The sequence below is a fragment of the Eucalyptus grandis genome, chromosome 1, assembly GCF_016545825.1.
Source record: "Eucalyptus grandis isolate ANBG69807.140 chromosome 1, ASM1654582v1, whole genome shotgun sequence".
NCBI lineage: Eukaryota > Viridiplantae > Streptophyta > Magnoliopsida > Myrtales > Myrtaceae > Eucalyptus > Eucalyptus grandis.
In genome coordinates this window covers 38,754,432-38,761,431 of record NC_052612.1, presented here as the reverse complement: position 1 = coordinate 38,761,431, position 7,000 = coordinate 38,754,432, and positions in this window count along the sequence as shown.

The following is a 7,000-nucleotide window of genomic DNA, read 5'->3' as shown; positions in this document are numbered from 1 at the left end:
TATAAGTATGTGATTCCGGGCTGGGAACCACATAGATTTTTTTTTTTTTTTCCAAAGCCACAAAAAAGTATATGTGAGTGATTCGGGCCGGGAACCACATCAGATTTTCTTTCCAAAGCCACTCGAGTGACTGGTTTTCTGCTTGAAAAACTTCCATAAAAAAATTGGGGGGCGCCGTACAACATGTTGATGATGCCATCCTTTCTCTTTTTCATCTTTTTCAGTAGGCCATTTTAAACCATAGAAAGTCAATTTCGCAAGTTATATGGATTAATGTGACCAAGATAACGTCGTCTGGCAATTATAAACTATAGATTATTAGCCAAGGCTGTGATCCCCTGTCAACTATTCAGTTGAGCATAAATACGCCTGTTACGCTATTCTTCAATCTGATTCTGCTTATTTTCCCATATAAACTTGACGACTTCCGGCCAAACCTGGCCCAAAATCAATTAAGAGACGAAATTTTGCTCCAACGTAAGACGAAAACAAAGGACCACAGAGAGATCTGGATGATTAACCCTTTGACGTTCTATGCTCATTTTGCAAAATCATTTTACAGATTACAAGGTTAAAGCCGAAACATAGGGCATCAAAACTCTTTCTATGCACAAAACCGTCGAATTCCGGCAGCAGCGAGATCAGCGGCAGTCAAGCAACCGGGAGAGGATCTCCTCACGGCTCGATCTTTCTTGGGGTTCCGCCCAGCAATCTGCAAGAGCACATCAACAGAAGATCAGACTTTGCCAAAAAAACTCAAAGGGTGCAAACCGACATGAAACTCTTAAGTTAGCTCAAAATTGGAGCATGCACCGAGGAGGACCTGTGATTAGCCTTCTGAGGGGACCTTCGGGAATATCCAACCTTAATCCTTCATTAGCTACCGCATATACCACCTGACAGTATGAAGGACCCACATTACATCGCACATCCCCAATCACGGAAGTCGAAGACGAAACCTATATACAGTACGGTTAATGTATGCATTTCGAAGACCAACCCAAGTAGGCATTTGAGTCCGTTTCAAGTTATCCACTATGTGGCGTGCGTTATTCTTTGCAGCAAATCTGAATCCATTAAGCAATAGCACTTGAAATGGAGGCAGTTACCGTAATTCAAATAAACGATTAACTAAGGTAACACCTCTTCGCTCATGCAGCGAGTCCTTTTTCCCTTTCTTCTTCAATCACAACGAATCCCACTTTCCTCTCGTCATCTCCTCTTCAAATGCACAAGTATTTGTGAGCCCCCATGCCAGTTCCACTTGATAAAACTCTCAACGTTGTATTACACAGCTATAGCTGACCAATCAAGTCATGTGCAGAAGTGAAATTTTTCGGATGTGACTCCTTCTCAAATGAAAACAATCCATACCATGTGGTAGTAAAGTCGGTAACAGCCCACTCACCCTCTCTGGTCGCACACCATCCATGGTCTATTTACCGTGCGGAGCTCCCACGTTATCACACAAGGCTGAAGAGATCACATCGCTCAGTGAAGGGTTCATTGCGTATAAGTTCAGAACCCATTCATTCTGGTATTCCAGCAGATGAAGAATCTCTCATGGGTGAGTGTATCATCATCCTTGATAGGCCAAAATCGCCAATCTTCACGGTCCAATGCTTATTAACAAGACAATTGGCACTTTTTAAGTCACGATGTACTACTATCTTCATTCGATGTATGCACATTAACCCCTGCTTCCGGTGCACACACGTAAACACCGGCAAAAAAAAAGAAAGAATTAAGCAGCTAAGAGAGAGAATGCAACATAAAGTCTGCCTTTAAATGTTCTCTTCCAGCTAAGAGATATAACGCAACAATATTATATATAACAAAAGCAACATGAAGGAGGAGTGCGAAGACAGAGGAGAGAAATAACCTAAAATAGATTAAAAAAAACTAAAAACTAAACTAAATTCCTAAGAGAATTAAAAACTAAACTAAACTTAAGCTAAAATAAATACGCAAATCAGAATATCTTCAACGGCAGAATTCAAAGTCGATGGTCGTTTCGTCTTTTGTTACGAACTTTTCCTCCAAGATCCTCCACATTTTTCTCTTGGTATCGGACCAGGAATGTGGCGAACAGTATTTAGAGATCCTTTATTTCCAGTGGCAAAATATCCTTAACCAATGCCTTGGCCTCCTCCACGGTACGAAGGATTAGGGTGTCACCTGAGAGGATATTTGGCGTTATCAAGCTCAATACGAGCATCGGCTAATTCCTCGTTGTGAGAAAACAAATAGGGTGAGACGTGAGAGAAGAACAAATAAAATATTAAAAAATAAGATCAAATAATTTTTTTATAAACCTCGTATTTGTTACGGTTGCAATCTTTAGCACCGTCTCTACCTTTACGAAAACATATTGAACCTTCCTAACATGCTGCGCCGTCTGTCTCAACTATAAGCACGAGGCGAGGTACGGAGCGGAGGTGGTCCGGCCCGTGGAGGACGGCCATGGAGAAGGCTGGTGGAATCTCCGGCTGGGATTCGCTACTGAAACGACGGAGCTAGGAATTTCGAAGTTGATAAGCGCACCTGCAGCTGCACCGGCACAGGCTTTGCGGAGGTCATCTCGAGCGTCCCAGCTTGCGGCGACGTGTGAAGCTCCGCCTCCAGAAGAATCTTGATGATTTCAAGGAACTTGGAGCGAAATCGCAATGCAGATCTGCCTGTAAATTTGGCTTAACGAATTCGATCAATCCACATATATAATGAACATAGACAGAGAGAGAGGGAAAATTCGGGGGAAAGTAAAGTCCTCCCATACGTCAATTAATAACTTTCTTATATATATATGATATTACATAGCAAAGAGGAAAATTCTTAAAGGAAATGAGACAAGACGTTAAAAGCAGTTCTTTGAAGAGGCTTCGTCGATGGAGAATTTCATGAGATCTAAAACTAAAACTAATTATGTCTTCATGCAAGTTTACAAATATCTATCAAGTACAATATTGCAAGTAGAAGTGATTTTCTCATATTGAGTTTAATGTTGCAGGGTTGCGACTGTTTGGGCTACATAAAATACTTTGACGCACATTTTATAAATTTTACTGGAGGTGTAGAAACAATTGAAAACTGTGTTTGTTTGCATGAAGAGGATCATGGGATCCTGTGGAAGCATCAAGACTGGAGAACTGATTTAGCACAAGTCCGGAGATCCAGAAGGCTAACAGTGTCTTTCATTTGTACAGTGGCCAACTACGAGTATGGATTTTTCTGGCACTTATATCAGGCAAGTTATTTGACTGCCACAAAAAACTTTACAGTGCTCGATTTTAACAGCTCTGATGATATTGATGTGTTTGTTTCCTTGTATCACCACTTGCTTTATTTTAAGTTACATGGTGTCAAAGGGTGTGTCATTCATCTTGTCAATGACTTTAATTTGACATGATTTTCATTTTGTTTGTTGTTGCAGGATGGGAAAATATTGAAGCGGAGGTTAAACTTAGCGGTATTCTCAGTCTTGGGGCATTGCAGCCTGGAGAAACTCGAAAATACGGCACCACCATTGCACCTGGGCTCTATGCCCCAGTTCATCAACATTTCTTTGTGGCTCGGATGGACATGGCTGTTGATTGTAAGCCTGGTGAAACCTTCAATCAGGTAGTTTATGAGCTTGAAACTTTTTGCGATCATTTACTTTTCCCTGGCAATAATTGGCTTTATTTTTCTTGATTGTTTGCCGCCTTCTTTTGGAATTTCTGAACCATATCACCATTCTGCTTTGAATGTTAAAGAAAAATATGTTCTTTTAGTCATAAATGCATATGTTCAGATAACTGCATGCTTGTCGTATGATAATCCTGCAGTGTTATCTCTAATCTGCAAACCATGCATGTTTGTGCAGGCATAAGGCATATCGAGAGTCAACTGGGACGGTTTCATGCAGCCATGGTGAACTTGCAGACCCAGTGGCTGCAGCGGAGGAAATAGCTTTCTGTAGAGCATGTGCTCGGTTTGGCTTAGGCCTGTATCTTTATCATGAAGAGTAGACGCTGTATGGAATCAACCTATAGACCAAGGGACAGAAATGGTGTGGATTGGGTACAAGATGCTGCTAGATGGATTTTGTGGGATTATAGTCCACAGTTCTCTTTTAAACTATTTGATGAAGGCGATTTTGACCCGGTACTAAGCATGAGAGACACATAATAAGCAAGGCAAATAAGGGGCAAATAAGGGGCCTTAGGACCTCTTGCTCTATTACTTTATGAGTTTCGTGGAAGCCCCTCATGGCCTAAGTCCGTTTACTCCTTGATGGGATATTGACTCTGATTGCGCTAATTTTTTGGCCCCCGTTGGTCTCTTTATGTTGGGTATTTCGTCTCATAGCGATCTTTTCCCAGTTAGACATCTCTAAAAATTATGCTCCTTTAAACATAGCTATTAAGCATAGCTATGTTTTTGGTTTGTTTGTTAGCTGTACTATTGTGGGAGTACTTTTTCTAAACTTTCAAACTTTGTCAATATAATCCAAAAAAAATTGCATGAGATTCCAATGAGTTCTTCCAGCCAATCAATAGAATTAAAAAGTTTAAAATTGAAGTGCAATGAGTTTAGTTTTAGTTTAGGACTGATTGAGCAGTTTTCTCAAGATACGTGCTTCTCTCTCGTTCCGTTTCTTCGTTTCTTCCCACATATACTGCTCAAAATTGCCTAAGGGCATTGGGTGGCCATAAGTCTTATATTTGCCAGCTCGTTCTTATGGCAGTGCTCCTTCAGAAAAAGTCCAAAAGAGTTTTCGCCCAGCAACCATACTTCTCTATATATTATATCCTTGAGCCTTACAGGTCTGCCCCTATCATCGTGCTTTCTTTTGGGATGGTTACCATCGTTTGTACAAGAAGTCAAACTGACCCTTAAATATTTCTAAGAATCAATGCCTTGGTAAGCTAATGAAGATGCGAGTATTTCTGGCCATTAGCCATAAATGCTGACCAGCGACTGCTAATAGCTAACCACTTGAACGGCTGTCTTTTCATTAGCATAAGTATTGATGAGTAATTGCATTGAGATGTTCTATCTAAACCTTGACAAAAGGAAGAACTTCTTCTTATGTATTGCGACTCAGATGGATGCTAACTATTGATGACTGCAGGCGGTTGCATTCAAACCTGTAATTGAGGGAAACACTTGTAATATAGCTGATCAGAGTGGTTCGGAAAAACGCTGGCTTATCTTGCACCAGTAGTCCAACATCTCAGGCAAGAAGAGCTGAAGGACTTAGCAAATCATTCTCACGAAGCCCTTGAATTGTCATTTTGGTGCCAGCTGTCGAGTTAGCTTCACAGGTTTGGCAGTTGGTATCCATTGCCGACACATATTTTCCTAGATTCACAAGATAGCTCGTCTGTCCTTCATCAAACCATCGGCCAGCACACTGCGAAACAATGTTTTCAGTATTTGATCAGATCCCTTCCAAATACGAGAATCACAGCACTAATATGCAATTCATATCAACCATGGGAGCACAGTGATCAAACAGACGTGCATTGCTTTCCAATAGTAGGGGAGGAAGGACACCGCGTAGTTCTTAGAATTCATGCAATAGTGGTATAACTAGAGAAAAAAGGAAAGTGGAGCTTCCCACCAAGTTGACTTTCTATGTTTGATTCCAGTAAATCAAGAAATAGAGAAGATAATGTTGGAAATTTCCTATAATATGGGCTTACATTAATTAATTGATTTTCTATTTTAAATAATCAGGTTAATGGATATTCCAATATTTATTAAACCCTAAAGTGATCTGATTGAATTGGATATCTCCATCTATTGTTAACGGGCTTAATTGAGCAGGAAAGTGTAGGCAATTGTGTTTGACTAAAGCTCGTAATGGGAAGGGTCCAATTGGCACGCTGTTGATTAGGGTTTGTTAGGTCCCTCTCTAGCCTATAAAATTGTAGGTTATACCTATCAGTTGCTTTAATCCCATTGAAAGCTGCTATATCGAAATAGGTCATAGAGAGGAAGATCTGGTATTCTAATAGATCTTGATTATCAGAGTGATCTAGTTTTCTTAAAGTGAAGCAATGACTCAAATAGATACGCTGTATTTATTAATTTAGGTGTTTTACAATCATGTATGGATCCGTTTGTTCTTAATTGATTAATTGTTTATTAGAATAATTTTTCTACATGTGGTATCAGAGCATATCGTATATGATCGTAGAACCCAATTTTTTTTTTTTATAGACAAATTCGAAATCCTCCTCTTTGACCCGAATATGGGCATTATTTTTTCGTATATATTATTTGCTTCATTAATCCCGTAACCATAGGGCTTTTGTTCTACACGTCAAGATCTTTCCAACCATATATAATTTGTATAATTTCGTTGAGAATTGAGAGAGAATTTTGAATTTGAAATTCTAGGGTTTATGCTTGAAAAAAGTTCTAGAATTTTTGAATTACTTGCAATTGATTGATGTTCGATGCAAATTGTTGTATGGGTATTGTTATATATTTGTTTTAGTATCCTTTTGTTGTATTAAATTGAGTTTTTAGGGGTTAAATTTAAAAAAAAAGACCTTTTATTTTCTTTTGGCTGGGCCTGAGCCCAAACTTGTTGGACGAGCGGGCCTGTCACACAGAAAGCCCAGTAGAAGGCCGGGGGCACAGAAAGGCCAGTAGAAGGCCTGTCACCCAGAAAGCCCAAAAGCATAATTTCTTTTAAAGTCTTTTTTTGGTCTCGCGGGCCATTAGCCCAGAAACCATTTGTTGAGCCCACGCAAGAAGAAAATTTTGGGCCCCCGCGTGAGGGAAGATGGACTCGCGGGTCTGGCCTACGATCCGTTTAGGGCTGCTCGCGGGTCCTCGGCCCGCGGGAGTCCGTAATATTTTTTTCCATGAGACCCATCATTCCTTTCTTTTCTTTTTTTCAATCTAATCTTGCAAAGTTTAAAAAATGAGTCTGATTCACCAAAATGGCCCGATATATCTGTTTCATCGCATCATTCTCTATTGGCAATGGTTGTTGTAGTTCTTG